The sequence below is a fragment of the Cydia fagiglandana genome, chromosome 10 (assembly GCF_963556715.1).
Source record: "Cydia fagiglandana chromosome 10, ilCydFagi1.1, whole genome shotgun sequence".
NCBI classification, from domain to species: domain Eukaryota; kingdom Metazoa; phylum Arthropoda; class Insecta; order Lepidoptera; family Tortricidae; genus Cydia; species Cydia fagiglandana.
The window spans coordinates 10,293,652-10,313,525 of NC_085941.1; positions in this window are offsets into that span (position 1 = coordinate 10,293,652).

Genomic DNA, 19,874 nt, shown 5'->3' on the forward strand with positions numbered 1-19,874 from the left:
TCGGATAACATACTCGTACAAACTCAAAAATGCGCGTTTTCCCAGATATAAGACCTAGATCGATTTATCGCCCCCGAAAACCCCCATATAGCAAATGTCATCGAAATCGTTAGAGCCATTTCCGAGATCGCCGAAATATATATATATAATAGGGTGGTTCACGTTTGTATGGGAAAAATTCAAACTCCAGCTAGAAAAAGCGCCACCCTCTCATTTTATTACACGTGTTCTGTTGACTAAATATGCCAAGTTTTGTAATCTTATCTCAACTACAAGGGGATGCTCAAACACTTTGAAATTTTTCAAAGTTGTATGAAATCCAAAAGAAACAAGTTATTATTTTTTTCAGTTTTATGTAAGTAGTAGTTTTCACATTATTTGAAAGTGCGATTTTAAAGTTATTTGATGAAAAACCATTTTTATTTCTATTTTTTATGATTTTTTAGGTGAAATTCTAAAAATCTTACTTTTCGAAAAATTATAAAAAATAGAATTAAAACTGTTTTTCTACTTAAAAACTTATAAATCACATGTGCAAATAATGTGAAAACAGATACTTAAATAAAAATCTGAATAATAAATACTTCTGTTTTTTGGTTTTCATACAACATACAAAATTTTCAAAGTGGTTGAGCACCCCCTTGTAGTTGAGATAAAATTACGAAACTTGGTGTATTTTATCAGCATAATAAGTGTAACAAAATAAGGGGATGGCCCGTCGGAAAATAAAAAAAAATGTTTTTTGAACCACCCTAATATATAAATAAATAAATAGTAATATAAATAAATAAACAAGACTTGCTCGTTTAAAGGCATTCGATATAGACATGCATAACATAATCGGATCTGAGAGTAGCCCCCGTCCAGCGTGCCACAAATGCAGTCGGTTTCAAGTAACCGACGAAAGATGCTCATGCGGTCCGAATGCAGATTCCAAATGCTTGTCTGCAATTGCAAGCTGAATATTTAAAAAGTTTATTTGGTACATTTTATTTAGAATACATTGGTAGTATAAAGTCACTATATACCAGTTCTAAACCGGATAAAATTGCTTTTGTTATCTCCTTAAGAGTTCTACACGTTGTTTTGAAGTGACTAATAACTAGAGTTACAGCCGTATTCGAACAATCAGATACGTCAAATACTAGATATTAAAACGATATGGATTAGATATGTCAGTGTCAAACAAGTGTCAAAATTAACATTTCTTCAAACAAAAACGTCACTTTGTTTGACACTGACATATCTATTCCATATCTTTTCAATATCTAGTATTTGACGTATCTCATTGTTCGAATACGGCTGTTAGTATGTAGTAACTTAAGTATGTGGGATTCGGTTTTAACACTTTAAACAGTTGTCCATGTGCTCGGTATACGTACCTAACTATTTATTATCAGTGATCGTACATTTTCCAGCATTCTTCGTGCAGCAGAGTGGTATTAACGTAATTGGTATAGATAAAATTTATCCTGGAAATTATGCAAAATGAAGGAAAATTAATTGAAATATGAACCCTAAACTGCGGATCCTAACTATGCCTTTAATAAATGTGAACCATGGTATATCTCACCATCAGCTCAAGTTCTAACAGTACGGCTACCATCAGTTTGGCAATGACATAATCGCTATCGTGAACGTAATTTACTTTCTATGCATCTCGCTCGTACTGACATATTAGTGAGAAAGAGATATATATAATGTAAATTACGTTTACGATAGCGTTTATGTCAATGCCAAACTGATGGTAGCCGTACAGTTCAAGATATAAATATACCTTAGTTACCTACAGTAAAGCCTACAAACTCCAAGTAATGTTCAATAAGTGATTAATTAATTTGGCGCAAGCCGCGCCCGCGGCACCTCGCGCTGTCGATTTCCCTGGAGTCCGTCAATGTACTACGTACGCCATAGATTACATCGTGTGCGACACGATTAAAAACTCAAGTTTCACTTTAGTCATTTTCAGCCGCTTAAGCTATCTACGCGCCACTTGCACTTTTGAGGTACAAAACCCTAAAAATTCTATATTTTTCATTAAATTTTTCATATGCATTGCATGTGCTTAAAAACGGAAGAAGCTGCCCGATTCGAACTTTAAGACACGTCAATTAATAGATCTAGAAACGATATGGATTAGATATGTGAAATGTGATGTTTCTTCAAACAAAAACGTCACTTTTGACACTGACACACGACAGACCTAATCCATATCGTTTCTAGATCTATTAATTGACGTATCATAAAGTTCGAATTAGATATGTGACACACGACACACCTAATCCCTATCGTTTCTATATCTATTAATTGACGTATCATAAAGTTCGAATTGGGCCGAAGATTACACTTATCACATAGTCCCGTTTTCTCGGGAAAATATATATGCTGTATATTTGTATATTTCTTTGATATTATTGCCTACTTAAAATTGAACTCATTCTCACTCACTGGATTCGAGTTCGAAATCCAAAATACCACTTAAAAATCCCAAAAACTATTGAAGTCACGCCTGCCCTAAGCTAATCTTTGGCCAGTCGCGCCCGCCTGTCATTCCGCCCATTAAGGCACCTGTCATGCGAGTTTACAATAAGTAAATACGAAGCCGATTCAGAAACGTAAAATATCCTACCAATAACAATTTTTTTAATGTTCTCCCACAAATTTCTACGTGTCCTTTCTGCACTTTACTCAAGGATTTTCAACACGAAAAGTATTTTGTTATTTCGTCCGACATGTCATTTTCTATGGTGGCTGATCGGTGATCAGTTTCTATGGAAAGCATCAAGTGATCGCCTATCATGTCATAGAAAAGTAAGCGACGGTAGCTCCGGCCCCGAAAAGGGCCCGGTCTAACGTGAGTCATCCTTTAATTTAAGCAACAGAAAGATCGCGCTGTAGCAGCATGACGTCAAATTCTAGGCATCCCGGACCTAATTTACCTTACCTGTCCTTTGAGAAGTGTAGAAAAGTGCTAAAGTCGGAGGGAATGAATCTACGTATGCTTAGCTGCTAGAGAAATGCGATTGCTTCCTCTGTTAACCCCTGGAGCGCCCCAGAATTACCGTAGTATGGAACTCCTATACTAGTTACCAGCACACGTGTCTGTGTAGGGCGCCCTTCCTTGGTTTTGTAGACAATCGCTATATCTAGTGTGTAGTACGTAGAATATCATACCAATTTGACAACGTACCAGGAGCTGAATGCGCCCCAAGTAAATATGGACGCGTTCGCCCTGTTATTGCCTATTTCCGTACGGCCGTACGGACAAACATTTGTTTTTGGCTGTTATTGGGTGAGGTAAATCGTCCAATTATTGGCTTGTCAGGGGCGGTCGGTCATTAGTATTGGACGATAACGTTATCTTACTCGAAAAGGACTTAACTGACATGGATTTAGTTGTAAGAATTTGCGTGTAGGTAGTAAATAAAGTAGTTGGGTAGATATAAGTCTGATTATCTTAATTTACTTTGTTTCATGTAGATGTAGTACGCCTACCTAATGATAGTAATTATTACTAAAAACACACTTCTATTCATATATTTTAAATTGAGTATACATGTGTGAATAAGTTACATATCTATTTATAAGTAGGTAAAACTTTAAGGTTTCTTTTAACACAAACTCGAATTAATACGTTTAAGGCCGGTGCACACCGGCTGCGCGTGAGTGACGTGCACGTGCGCGTGCGGCGTTGTAGTACACAGATCCTTATGAGAGATGGCACACCGCTTGCGTGACGTGTGCGTGTGCGGCTCCAACATTTTAGCGCACGCACACGCGCACGTCACGCACCACACGCAAGCCGGTGTGGCTCGGCCTTTAAGCTTATCGCGAGCTACACAGAGCCACTACTTTTATCTTAGCGCATGATCGTATGTTGGTATTATTAAACTGATCACGCATATTAATAGGGCCGAATTTGCGGGCAAGTTTATCTAAGTACGGAACCCACGTCAAGATTCGAGTTAATTAACTGGCAGAGGTCCCTGGCTTGTGCCTGTCGGGACTTCCTGATGGCTTGTGGTAAACTAAATAATATAGCTTTTAGCTAACTTCATTAACCAATGTATTTAAGAACGAATTGTAAATATGATAAACAGTTAAATTTAGACGTATAAATTTGTTCGTTAAAATTAGGTCTGTATGGCAGATGTGGCAGTTTTTTGGCAGACACAAGAGCCTAATTCCTGCCACACATTGACTTTGTTCGATCTCATCAATTTCAAAGTAAAAAAATATATAAATATGGAAATCACCCAGTAAGATTTGCTGAAATAATTAAAATTAGTAACAACAAGTGGATAAAATATAATTATTGACCTACATATATAACCTACCTTTGATCTCGATAGCTGAGCTAGTTATAATACTAACTAGTTTTAGTAAACTAAGCATACATGAGCAAAAACAAAAAGCCGTACGTTAAATAAATAAAAATACAGGTTGACCAAAAATATGCAACAGCTTTTGAGCCTGAGCCCGGTCGCACATTCCCTGTAACAATTCCATAATTTTCTAAACACCCATAAATCTTGATATTCGCGTACAATTTGAGCAAATATCCGTTTACACTCGAAACGGAATAAAACAAAAACAATAATGCAGCTTTCTGCTCCCGGAGGGCGCATTCTGGCCCCAATAATATTTTTTATCATATTTATTGACTGATAAATAGCAACGAAGTGTTGAGTGCGTTTTTATGTTTCAATGGGTTACTTTTGGACCGGGAATGTTTATTTTATTTTATTTTACGACGAATTAAATTAAAATATGCCATTTCAATAAGGTAATCTATAGAGCTAACCTTAATACTAAGTACCTACATTTGATCACACATTTTTACAACTCAAGAATTCAGAAAAAGACGCACATAATGAAACTATACCTACGGGTTTTACTAAATGATTTTTTTAGATAAAAAAAATTGGCCTATGTATGGACTACGGCTAACCTGTCCGAGTTCGAGCAACACCTATACCAAATAAATTGTATTTTTTTTTCGCGTCTAATAATCCTCATCAGAACACGATACCGAAAATGCCCGTAAACGGATCCTCATTATTTTTTGTTACACCTTGTATATACCATCAATACGAGTCTAAGAATCCGATACATCATAGGTACCTAAGTATATGTATATGTCAAGACATCAAACCATCTAAGTCAACCACATATGTTTCCCACTTTGATATCCGCGAATAACAAATTCCACGTAACACTATCAATTCGGCAGCGCGAATAGATTCTGTTTACAAAAACAGGTGCCTTTGAGAACTACTCCTTCATCCCAAGTGGCATTAGCGCACGCATATAGAGGGTTAACTTTCGCCACGTTACCACGTTATCATTCGGAGTATAAGTAATTTTCAACTCTATTTGCACAAAGGAAGATCAGTTTTACAACGACAGAAATATTTGTGATACGAGGTTGAGGAATTTTTTTTCTTCATATGGTGTGTGGGTATCGGGTGATCTTGGGAATACAGATTTCCATCGCGCGAGTCGCGATTCAAAGGGTTTTTTGGCTGTAAGTCGGTCTGTGCACGGAACCATGACGATAGTATTGTCGTGTCGGTGAAATATATCTAGGGAATTTTTGTTTCTAGTGCAAATATGAAATGTTTACACACCTAATACCTACGTGAAAACGTTAACCTAGCTCACTCAGTACAATCAGCAGCGTAATTAGCGAAGCGGGACAGGTGGTCATAAAGATTTGCGCAGTGCACACGCTCTTAGGTACTGCCTGATGATAAAGCAGTTCTTGGATAGTTTTGACCTCCTCGCCTTGTTAACAACTTCTGCTGCTAACTTTTCGAATGCAAATTAATTTTAATCCTATCTTATCTTTTTCGTGTTAGTATTCACTTACAGTCGTCTTACACAGCATTTTTATAGCAGAAATCGATATTTAAAAGGTAAAAGCATAGGTAAAAGTAAAAATGTTAGCACAGTGCTAATAGTTTACACCTAGAAATATATTTTTCACCTCAGCAGCTCGAACAAGCGTACTTTGCTTCTTAAAAACAGTGAGCAAAATGCGATATTGCTCACTGAGTCATTTTGTCTCACTCAATGAGCAAAATCGCATTTTGCTCACTGAGTGAGACAAAATGTCATTCAAGTGTCATTTCAACATGCGGGGTCTAATACAAGTTCGATACTTGGGTTCTATTATCTCTGTCCCTCTAGGTATGTTCTCACTGCTTAGGGTGAAAAATTTTGTGTACTACACGAGATCAAAGTTATTTACATCTCGTGCGCTTTTGAATCCCTTACTACGCTCAAGATTCTAAATTAGATTCACTCGCTACGCTCGTGAATCTATTATAGAATCTTTCGCTTGCACGGGACTCAAAATAAGCACTCGAAGAAATATCAAACTTTGATCTCTTGTTGTACAAATAACTATTAACAACCCTGAGTGTTTTACTTGTATACTTTTACAAAAGCACTTATATTTTTCTGAAATGCCAAAAGACACGAAATATCAAATAATTATAATTATACTGTGATTATACAGTTGTCGACATTCCTGAATCCAAAATTTGTTGTTTGTAAAAACGTTCAAATCAATTGGAAACGGACGTTTGATGAAAAAATAAGCAAAATAATTATACATAATAGGCAACGCAAACACTGATAATAAAAAATACACTTAAGTACAGCTAAAATACGAACCACTGATTTAAAGTTTCACGTTTCGCGATTAAGTCCCATTTTCGATATACGAATCTGTTGGGGTCCTGGAGGACAGGTCAGTCCAATCATATTCCAACGGTAGCATTTGATGGTGAAATATTAACTTTCAACCCGCACCCTAAATATCTTGGTGTTACGCTGGACCGCTCACTTACTTTCGGTCCCCACCTTCAAAAGCTGAGCAAAAAACTTGTGACCCGAAACAACATTCTCCACAAATTAACTGGCACGACTTGGGGAGCAAAAGCGGACGTTCTTCGTACAACTGGCCTGAGCTTAGTCTATTCTGCTGGTGAATACTGCGCACCAGTCTGGCTCAATAGCGCACACACAGAGAAAGTTGACGTGCAACTGCGTAATACTATGCGATGTATATCAGGCACGATCAAATCCACACCCGTACAATGGCTCCCAACCCTAAGCCACATCCCACCACCTCATCTTAGACGACAATTGGCACTGGTAAAAGAAGCGAACAAAATTCACAGCGACCCGAACCTGCCGATCCACCAGGAATTCCTTAACCCACCACAGCATCGTCTGAAGTCTCGACACCCGCCCTATCAAACCGCTCAAAACCTGACGCAAGGTGGCTTCAATATAAAAGACGCTTGGAAAGATGAGTGGCAATCTAACCTGCCAAACCCCAGCCTAAATGCCTACGATCCTACCAAAAAGCCGTATGGCTTTTCAGCATCTAGGAAGGAATGGTGCCAACTAAACAGACTCCGTACCGAACATGGACGCTGTGCGGACTACCTGTTTAAGTGTGGTTGGCGAGACTCACCAGCATGTGACTGCGGGGCCCCAGTACAGACTATACACCACATTATACATAGTTGCCCGAAACGGAAATATGTCGGAGAGGCCCTAGACCTTCACTCGCCTAATGCACACGCTGCCCAATGGGTGAAGAATTTAGATATCGTATTGTAAATATTGTAATTGATAATTAGCGACTCTGTAAATGCCATACGAATAAATAAAAGGACAGGTTATCAGACTTTCTCATGAATTTATCTTTTAATGCATTGTATCTAATAATATAGTATAGAGAGAGGTACGAGTATAAATGCCGCAATACCTAAATATCTAAAGGAATAAATTTAAATTAAGTTTTATACATTCTAGCTGCGTTTTAGAAAATAGTTTGGCAATTTCATAGATCTCTTTCTCCCTTATTGCAACTGTTTTTAATAAGCTCTTATCAGCCTCCGCCTTATCTACATATTTAAATTCAATTAGAATTTGACACCGCTTGTAATATTTCTTTTAGTAATTGGATGGGATGTGCGACGGTAATAAAATAGTAATTAAAAATTAATTATTTTGATACAACCGAGCCTCCCCGAGGGTGCATAGTAAGTAGGCGCATTTGTTTACTACTAAACTGTTTGGATTAGTGATGGTGTCACAACCATTTCGTGTTTTTAAGACCTAGGGAATAATATTAACATCAATCATTAATTAATTATGAATGACCTATACCTGTTTGACATTGTAATCTTATTTGGCTTAGGTACATAACAAAAATCGCAAAATTACTGAATTACTTACCTTTTCATCGGGTGTGTTGTTAAAGGTGAATAAATACAGTTTTCACATCCAAATATAAGTTTTAGGTAGTTACCTACTGCATTGAAAATTTCAGAAGGTACATTATAATTTATTATTTTTTAATACTTGAAGGTAATAGTCGAATCATTTTCGAGTTTTAATCAATTTTAATTAAAACTCTACTTTTTATTCCATTATAAATATCACAGGGAAGAATCATGCAGCCCCTTGATGATAAGTGGTTACCGTAGGCTTTGACGCCTTTAAATGTCACAGAAATAATCTAAAAACGCATTAAATTAGGGAAATGTGAGTAAATACACATAGTAAAACGTTAATTTGTTTAAGTTTGAATAATGGTACGGAAGCTTTAAGTAATAATATGATGATACTTACTAAATTGTATGGAAATACTGTTTTGCGCGGTCGTCCACTTTCCTCTTAATAGGTACAGGTTTTTCGACACGAAGTAACTAAATTAAAAGTATTATAAATGTTTTATAATCTACAAATGTTAAAAGTAAAATATGAACAAAAAAAATTGTATTTTTAATGCAGGCAAAAACATTAAATAATAGATATGCCCGCGCGTGTCCGGCGAAAAGGGTTAACGGTACCTTTACTCGTGTAATTAAAACCCATTACCCCCGCAAGACAAATGACTACAAACATTTTAATTTAGTAAATTTGCTAATGAACATACCCCAGTTCCATTAGCCGTAGGCCGAACATTATAATAACTTATTACAACATAATTTATTATTCTGTCATTACCGTGACACGATCGCGTGTCGCCCTGTCATAAGTTAGAGTCATCCAAACTGTGGTGGTTAATTTCATTGGACATAGTGACAAAAATTCTGTTTACTTAGCCACGGTGTCAGAAGGACCGGTAATGAGCCACGGTAATGATAAGTATGGTAATGAAGTGGATTTAATTATGGAAATTGCGTGATGGGTTTTAGAACGGTTCCCGCTGGCTTTCTGTGTAGCTATTAGATTAGATAAAAATACGGTGTTAAAGTAATTAATCATAATGTAAATACCTGTGAAAACTGGTACCTAACTTAATTCATTATACAGCATTTTGTCCTTCAGAAGTAATTAATTTGTGCGCAGCTTATTATTAATATTTTAAAAACTTTATTCTTAACAGAAAAATAACATATTATAGCTAAAATTACTTATACCGAAATTACCGAAAAACCAGCCTGAATATTTATCTAGAATAGTTTATTTACTTCAGGTTAGGGTAACCGACCGGTAATGTCAGAATGGGACACGTCCGTCGTAAAGCGAGTGAGAAACGAGTGGTCGGAGCAAATCGGACAAGTCATCAATTGCTCCGTGTTATTGATATTACGGCGGGGCTTTTCGGTGTGGTCACACTGCTGCTATGACCGTGCTTTTTGGGTTAAAAACTAGGGAGTAACTTTTTCAAATAAATATAATTTCAAAAATGGTTTATTATTCGCAGATTGACTTCTATCATTGCTAATTCTAGTATCGGTTCCAAGTGTCAAAATGGATCACCTTGAATAAAAACGGACCAGCTTAGTATCTGTGCGTTTGCTTCAGGAGGTTTTACTAAGCACATAGAGTTAATATCCAAATAAACTTAGTACCTACGTAGCGGGAGTATAAAACTGATCAAAATACCTAAATATAAGTAAGCTTCCATAAATAGGCAACAAATTCAACCAAATGGCAAACTCAGTTAACCTCCATCACAGCAAACACAAAATCCGTCGGAGAAACAACACCTGTATTACCATAACAAGACGTGAAATTTGAATGTCCACAAATCGAATAACCCGCCGGTGGTGGCGTCCCAGAATTAAGTTATCCACTTTTTGCAAGAAAAGACGGACACGTTAACATATGAATATGACAAATTGTCCGGCGGCGGTCAGCCCGCGGACTATCCCGTGTCCGCCGGAGTTTTACGGCACCCTAGGGACGGCGGGGGGACCAACTTGAAAATTTTTCATTCCACTCGACTAGTGGAGGAAGAAAAATGGTCAGGTCACTCGTCAAAACTGTTACAATTTCTCAGAAACAATAATGGGATAAAAAACGTGCCCCGCCTCTGGCCAGTGAAAAAGCTATTATGGCTACTGTCAATGTTATTTATTTGGACGCTGCATGTTGAGAATTTTTATTCTATCATGGGATTTCAAGTTTTATTGCCGATGGCAATCGAAGTTGAATTGGGTACACCTGGGTTCTATTGGTTTAGGGACAATTTGTGATTTCCGTGGTCACATATAAATTGACAGGTGATATAATTTAACTTCACTTCCAGTGATCGCTATACATTTATGTAACTTTTAAGTTTTTAATGTTTTATTAGGCGTGGGTTTTCACTAAAATTAAATCAGACCAAAGAAATAAGATCTAACCAGAATCAGTAGTAAATATGGCACTACAATTAATAATCTTATACCCAGCTAAATACCCAATCGATAGCAAATTTAGAAATAATAAAAATTAAATATTAAACAAATATTTAGAAAGCAACATTAAGTATCTATAATCCAAATTGATGAACATTGGTAACCCCATTAAGTATGCCTGTGTCGTAGAGAGAAACATCTTGTGGTGTGACCAAGTACCTATGATTTAACTGATTATTTGCTTTTATTAGATGATGACTGTAATCTAAATCTTATAAATTGCACTTTAATTATAATTCCATACCTACCTCAGAATACAAAGAAAATAACCTAAACCTGCCTTACGTCTGTATCATAATGAAAGTAGTGATTTGTGTTCGCGCCGTAATTCCCAAATGGAATCAAGAAGAGTGCAGCCGTGGACCGAATTGCAAATACGCATATGTCGCGGGGTTTATTCCTTCAGTCGGAGCAGTTCCGATGCTGCCACACGTCGACCGGGAATTACACGGGAAGATAAGTTTGGTATAGTTTTACTAGCAAAACTATATTCTAAAATAATGTTCACATACGTTAGGTAGATAATTTTTTGTGGTTCATGGTAAATCACTATGTTTCAGCTGTATGATTTATTTATTCATTCAATTACTACCACGTAAATACACACACACATAAATACACATACACATAAATGTGTTAACTGCAATTAGTTGGATGTTAAGTAGGGAGATTAATTCTCTTTATTTGTACGTTATCCCGATTTATGAGATTGTTTATCTAATATAGGTAACATTATCATTACCATTCACGTAATTAACATACATAATTACCATATTCATCCTAAAAAAAGAAATGGACTATTTCGCTCTAACAAGTACATGCTTGGGGCGTCGGTTCATAGGTAATTAAGTATTCAGTTTATAAACAAAATATATGCGACATATGTTTAATTTTTACCTGTCATTTTAGTAAATATGTATTGTATCAAAAAGTAGCTTTTTTAATGTGCTACAATAATTTATAAATATTTTATACCTATTGGCCATCAGGGCCAACCTCTAAATTTCTAAATCCATTCTGCTTGGCTCCGTCCGATGCGTCCCAATATAAATGTAAATACGCGCGTGAAATATGACAGTTATAATTGGTTTATTGCACTTACGACTCCGCCTCAACTGTTGTGCGAATATGCTAATTTCTGATGAGTTCGAATGAATGCTCGTTGAGGTATTCGGCATTTGAATTGATGTTTGTTTTTGTGACGAAACAAACTGTGTACTTTTAGCTGCACTAAATATTCTTATTTGAAAATTACAATACTTTCTCATAACCAACCTACAATAATAGCTCAACATTCCAATGAATAAATGAACTAAAATCAAAAATACACTAATCAAAAATCATGACTTTTGTGTTTATAGACACATACTTACAGTTAAAGTACATATAAAATTCTAGCCAAGCAAATACCTACTTGCATAATCCATTCAGGATTACATTTTGCTACTATAAAGTTGGTTGGGTACTGTAGGGTAGATATATTATCTGAAAGCAAACTTTTCAGAGTAAACTAAACTAAACAAATTAACCACTGTTTTTGCCCGCGCTCATAAATATTCAAAGTTACACGAGACGGCTCATTTAGGACTTGGCCCTCTTTTTGCATTATTGGCTTATCCACCAGAGGGTTGTTGGATCGACTTGGACCAGGGTGTCATTGCAGTCGGTTGCCGAGCACGGGCGATCCGACAACAGAAGCACCAGTAAAAGGTAGTCTTCACATTGGATAAGGACACGCCGCGTGCATAGTGCTGTTGCGCTCACACACCGGAGCAGCGTGCGAATCCGCATCGGTGTGGTAACAGTTTACCTACAGTCCGTTAGTTCTAAGAATGATATTCGGGTTTCGGGAAGAATAGGACGTAATCGCGTAATAGAAAGTGACACTGTATTTTTGATTTTAGTTTTTCAGACACACTGTAAATGAAGGTAAGACATTCTCTAAAAATTATCGCTAGGGCCGAAGGAAATGAATATATGTAGTTTGTCAAAGGTCTGTCTCATTTCAATCATAGACAGAGAGAATCATACTATCTTTGTCTTACACTAGCACCCAAAAGAAAAGGATGAGTATAGTTTTCCTGGTTCTTACTGACAAATTGGTTTGACCAACTATAGTTATGACTTATGAACATGTTATGACAAAAAATCAAACAGCTATAAAAGTGTCAATCACATTATTGAAGAGCTGGACTGTAAGAGCGCTCTTCATTAATACTTAGGTAGTTGTTCAGATAGTCGAGGTTACATTACACTGGTTTTTGGCTAGAGCTTGACTTGTCCGCGCCGTCACAGCTAATAATAAGATCGATGCCGTTAATGGACCAGTTTTTTATTAATTACAAGGAAAAACAGCACCAGGAATAGACTTCTATTTAAAAACGCTGCCGGTCTTTCTTTTTCACCATTATTTGGATTTATATTACCTACATATTTATTAAAATTCCAGAGACAATACAACCGGTACGTACCTATGTACCTATTTTTCACTTATGGTATGTTCGTTTCTTGTTTGATATATGTATATATGTATATAGAGAATCTTATAGAATACTACTGTACTTTATTTATACGGTTTCTTTTAGTAAACTTAAAAGTTAACCTACTAAAGACCTCAATTCAAAACAATCAGCCGTATTCGAACAATGAGATACGTCAAATACTGGATATTGAAAAGATATGGAATAGATATGTCAGTGTCAAACAAGTGTCATAAGTGACATTTTTGTTTGAAGAAATGTCAATTTTGACACTTGTTTGACACTGACATATCTAACCCATATCGTTTCAATATCTAGTATTTGACGTATCTCATTGTTCGAATACGGCTGAATATACACAATTCCAAGAGTGTCCAACCCTTCAACCTCATGGACTGAGTAACCATTTGGATTAAAAAAATTTTCAAGTAAGAATGTCGAGGTTACCAGATTTTGTCTCTCAACCTTACTGCCCCTTCACCGGTTCCCTAACAACGTTAATCCTTCCAAACGGATCCTTTTCACGTCTGATTGCACGTAACACACGACCGGCAGTCACGGTGCCTACTCCTAAACATTCTCTAAGACAATCGCCACAGTACATTACAAACCTGACCCCCGATTTCCCATATTTGTTACGAATATAGGAACCAAGATATTTTAGGTGAATCGTTTGAATTGTTTGGTGAATAGATAGGCTCCACCGGGATTCATTATTGCCGGGAACTGTAGCTTTAGCGGCCAACATACCAATGAATACACCAATTACTATACTATCAAACAGATTTAGGTCTGAATTTGACTTTGCTGGCCATGGAATGCATCAAAAATATGCTTTTTTTTTGTGTTTACCCCGGATTGATCAATTTCGTTAATTGAAAATATAGTTTCTTGAAATTTTATCTAACTATTAAAATGTTTTAAGAGTTGTTAACTAACGATTAAACTTTAACGATTAGGTACTCGTAGTAATCCAATACTAATACAAGAAATTGCTAATCAATTGTTTAATTAAATTTTATATACCATACTGCCTAGTTATTTAGGGACTAAAATCTTCCATTTATTCATCAAATTTCTCTACGACTATTCATCCCAACAATGCACTTGCAACACTTGCGCATCCAATTATCATAAAATATCATATGATATCATAAAACATAACATTATAACACAGTAGTATAATCAGTTGCATTGTTGCAGAATGACGGAGGGCGGGCGCTAATAATTCATTTCGCAGCGGGTGTCGCGATTTGTACAAATTGTATGACATGTGGGCTTAGCTTGAAATCGATAGTGGATGATAGGAAAGTGTAATATAATAAAAATAAAAACATGAAGAAGGAAACAGTAAATATTGTCCCAAATGTAAATAAGTACCTATATTATTTAGGTCATGATTAACCTAGCTAGGTTAGGTTTATTACGGAATGTAATATTGATTATATTAAGAACTACTGCATAAACATTTCAACTAGGTATTTAGACAGATAAGTTGTTGTTATAACTACCTACCTTGGTTTTAATTTAAATTTGTTATACGCTAGTTACCAAGAAATCCAGTGTTTTTTTAATAAATGAATTTAGCAATTGTAAGAAATTCATGCCTAAATGTTCACACATTCAACTGTAGGTATAAGGATTACTATACAAATACAAATGCCTAAAAATGATTCTGATCTATAAAGTGACGTCAGACACTTTATACAAATTTGACAGTAAGAGTGACATTCCATTTCCAACTGCAGCTGCAATACTGTTCATTTTACTATGGAAACGCGTCGCTGTCATTGTCAATTTCCATAGAAAATGAACAGTATTGCAGCTGCAGTTGGAAATGGAATGTCACTTTAAGACCGCGTAGATATCTATATTATGTAAGTTCCATATCATTCTTGACGTACCATGAAAATTGAGCGTGGTCTGACTGACTCCATAAAGGACCGGGCTGAGCCCGGGCCGAGACGTCCGACATGTCATTTTATATGACGGCTGATCGGTGATCACGTGGTGCTTTTCCAGAAAAAACGAAGCGCCGGAAGTTCCGGCCCGGCCTCGGTCCGGTCTAGCGTGAGTCATCCTTAAAGATTGCATGACAATGCTAGGTAATCTACACTGCTGGACTCTAAACGAAATTACAAGCTCATGCTTGTTTGCTTCATGCTAGATAAACATGATTCTCTTTCCTGTTCCCATAAGCAAATCTCTTAAGAGCAGTGCACATTTTCCGCTCCGGTTAACAGAATTAAGGCTGCTCCCGTGCGTGCTGGTAATCGGTATTAGATCAGAATTTAAAGCCGCACGCACATGCCGGATTACGAGAGCGCCCTTTAACAAAGTGTGTGCGTTACAGTAGGAGGACTGCCAGGGGACGGCTTTTAGCCTTTCACATTAAAGAAGTTTTTTTATTGTGTGACTGAGTACAAGGTACTTTTTTTTAAATATTGTTTTTAATCTATATCATGGAAATCAAAGGACGCCTTTGCCCAGCAGTGGGACATTATAACGGGCTAAGAAAAAAATCTATATACAGTGGAACCTGGATAATTGCAACCTCAAGGGCCCGGCCATTTTTTGTCAATTATCCAGGTTTTTCATTTAAGCAGGTCATGTCAATTAACGAGGTTCAAAAAATCGTCGTGTCAATTATAGAGGTTCTCATTAATAGAGGTTGCGTTCTGACAATTTTTTTTTATGGAGGTGCAAATAACCTTTGAAAGTAGATTTACATGCTTACGTTCTGGGTTTTTGGTCTATATATTGCTTATGTCTATACTTGTACTTTTACACTACATTAATTACTACTTTATTTTCTTATTAATGATTTGGGTTAAAAAAATCCCTTGAATTGTAAAAGAAAATTTTATTAGAATGTAAAAAGCATACTTTGTTTTTGATTTAATCAAAAGTATTTCACCTACTACAGGCTGTGATAGATACCCAATAAATAAGTTGAATTCGGGATGAAGATACAAATAAAATGATCATTGCTATTAAAATATTGTTTCTGCTGTCTACAACTACATTATTTCAATTACAGAGGTAATAAAGTAAGCCTCGTTTCAATAATGGAGGTAAAACGAAGAACAAAAATAACGGTTTTTTTAGCACAGTGTCAATTATAGAGGTCTTAGTTGCGATGTGGTCAATTACAGAGGCAAAATTACGAAAAGCGCTAAAATCTAAATTGCAATTATAGAGGTTCCAAAATTTCAATTAAAGAGGCCTTTTGGTCTCAAGGGACCGGGACCGGACTTTTGGTTGCAATTATTGAGGTTTTCCATTTATCCAGGTGCCAATTAACCAGGTTTCACTGTATATATATATATTTATAAAACAAAGATTTCTATAGCACTGTGATTTGTCCAAATGTTTTAATTATTAATTTAATTAAACTAGTACTAGGTCTGCATGTCCGACAAAGAACATGTAACGGGATACCGCTTATTTAACTGTTAAGTAGATTTTAAAATTGACCTCGAATATTTGTGGTGTTAAATATTTTTATCTTTCTCTAATAACATCATTATAGGTTTAAAACACTACGGTTGCTTTAATTTTTAAAGATAGAGCAGTAAAAAAAACATGTCTAGGATAAAATGTGTTTCGCAAAATAACCCACAGATAGCTCCGCTATACCAACGCACATTATAAAAATGTGAACATTCGATGCTCAAGTGTAACACAAGTAGGATCACATATGGTAAGGCTAATTCGGACGAGGGCGAATAAAATAAAAACCAAATTAGGGGATGATGCAACGCGCACACCCCTTCGATTTCTGATAGATTCCATTACGGCGATGCGAAGTAGCTTTTGAGCTGGCATAACTAATGAGATGACATGTAGATAATGGAGTGGTTTATATGAAGTACAAAAATGTATGAAGGATTAGGACTTTCCCATATTTTCTTATATTTGTTGCACATGTATATTCGTGTAGTCGTATAGTCTCGTATTGTATGACGATGCTCATAATTGAATTTATTCTAATTTTATTTCGTCTAGAAATGGGAGAACGTTGCCTTAAGATTTAATAATATTGCTTACAGTATTTATCTAATATGATATTTTTAAATCCCAGATATTGAAATGAGGGTTAGATTGGCTTATTTCATCCTGATGCTGTATCAATTTTTCATACCACCTCGGAGGCAAACAAGCATACCGCTCGCCTCATGGTAAGCAGTCACGGAAGCCTATGGACGTCTGCAACTCAGAGTTGTTATATGCGCGTTGCCGACCCTTTAAAAACCTGTACACTCACACTTTTTTGAAGAACTCCAAAGAAGAAGAATAAAAAACTAAGATGACGATTGGTCAGACAAAGGCAACTGAATTGTAATTTTATTATTTCAGATTATTAAAAGCATTTAACTTAACTCGCATAACAACAACATGAACACAGCCTACCACATATTTTTTAACCCCTCACACGAATTTTTCGGCACTTTGCATAACAAACATCGTCTTATCAACCCATTACTCGCCGTAACGTCATTGTAACTCCTAAAGCCCATATCTGATCATCGAGCAGCGCATTAAAGTACCGACGTGTTTAATCTATAATGCTCCTTATCGCAATATTTTCCATTTCCGGAAGCCAGCGTCGGCGGGGCATCGTCAGGGGAAATAAGCAAGCCAGAGTTTCACTTTGTTTTTTTTTCCGGGAAAAATTTTTCGTACTTTCCTCTTCGTTTACACTTACAACATTTACCGGTGTTAGGCGATTGTTACCTGCATTCCGTTCCTCTGAATTAAATATGGAACCCGGCAAAGGGTGAAGCGTCTGGATTTGCATTTGTTTGCAACAAAGGTTCCCGTTTAAGTTGGGAATCGAGGGAATTGCAGCCGTAGGAGCTTTGATTGTCTTTTTTCTGATTTTGCCGATTTGGGTGTTCCTTTGTTTTTGCTTAGGTCGAACGTGTTTGTTATTATTATTTGATTTCTAATGAAACAATTCTTTCTATATATTAGGTATTAGATGTTTTCAAAATAGTAATTGATTATTCACGCTATCACATCGGGAGGCCTAGCCAATTGTTGTTATCAATGATTTAAAAAAAATCGCCCTTAAGAAACAAAACAATCAAATACCTATAAAGTTGACTTGGAGTTTCCAAGTCACCAAACGATGTTTGTATTCACAAACAAAGATCAACGATTTAGTGTTCAAAATCATGGATTTTATATCTACTTTACTTACTCTACTTAGTACGTATATCAATGTAACACTAATATTCGCAATTTAATCGAGCTATCCAATATCCCAGGTATCGGTGTCGGTAATTAGTTAATGTTCGCTCATCTTCGATAATTTATTGAGACGGAGCGCCCGCTCCACTCAGGCGCAGGGGAATAGACGGCGGCGAAAAACTCAACCAAAATATTAATGCATCAGCTCTATGGTAAGTATTGGCGGGAGATTATAGAGCGATGTTATACTATTGAGACTTGGAGAATATTTTATAAAAGCACGAGTAACTTTAGTGAGTCACAGTTGCCGATAAGAGCCAAGGTTTATGTTAGATGTTTTTTCCTTTTTATTTTAAGACACGCTCTTGTCGGTGGCGTAATTATGATACTTCTTTATTCTGTGCTCAGTCTTTTGACTTACTTAAATTTTATGTATGTCCAAATTTTCCCTTGCCTTTGCTTCATTCGATCTTGCCCTTCAAAAAGTCTCAATATGAGGTTTGATATCGTGTTACGGGTCTTTCACCTAGGTATTCTCTTTTGTGTTGAACTAATTAAAAAATCCTCTATTACAGGTCTTAGGTCTAAGGACTCTATTAGAGTTTTTTAAGGGATAATGTAAAAAAATATTTTCCCTTGTTTTGTTTTAAGATAAAATTGAATTATATTATAAACCCAAGCACTTAATCGATTCATAGGCTTATGTCAAGGTTTTTAAGCCATATCCAGTATACACACATTTGACGACTGTTTTTAGCAAGCACCAAGCACACTCATTCCTTGTATAACTTCAATACAGTCTCACCGCTCTGGATTAATCAGGGATTGTTTCATTCCGTGAAAAATGTCGCCGTCAGCGCGTAATAACCTGTGATGCATTGCCGTTCCTTTATTTACAACGTCTTTTGTAAACGACTGGCTGGAAACTCGTGTTTTGTAGATAAAATGGCGCTGATACAATATTTACATAAATTTTGAGTATTATTTGTACCCGGAAATATTTTTTTAAATTTTGGAATTGCGTCATAATTTAATACAAATCAACTTATTACTCGTCAAAATTTTCCTAACTCCGTCACTATTTTTCTATCAAAAAGGAAATCTTGTATTTTTTGTCCCGAAAATGTAGTGTGAATTATTTACGGAGTGTTTTATGGTTAAGAGGCAGTTGTACATAGCATGGTAAGTACTTGTTTATGATTGTAAACTAATCCTTACAGTTTTATATCTGAGAACAATTGCTAAAACCTTTCGAATTCATGTCACACGCCTAGCACGAAACATTATCCATAAGTCTATAAATAACAGTGAGTGCGTCTTATAAATTATGAGCGTGCTAGCTCACTCATTTGCCGCGTCCCACGGGCTTCGGGCCAATCACGGCTCGCAACTTTATTACGGGAAAAGTTATGGGATGCGTCATGTGAGATGAAGTTATTATGTATGTAGCAAATGTTGGGAGCTGGAATATTGACAGTGTTTG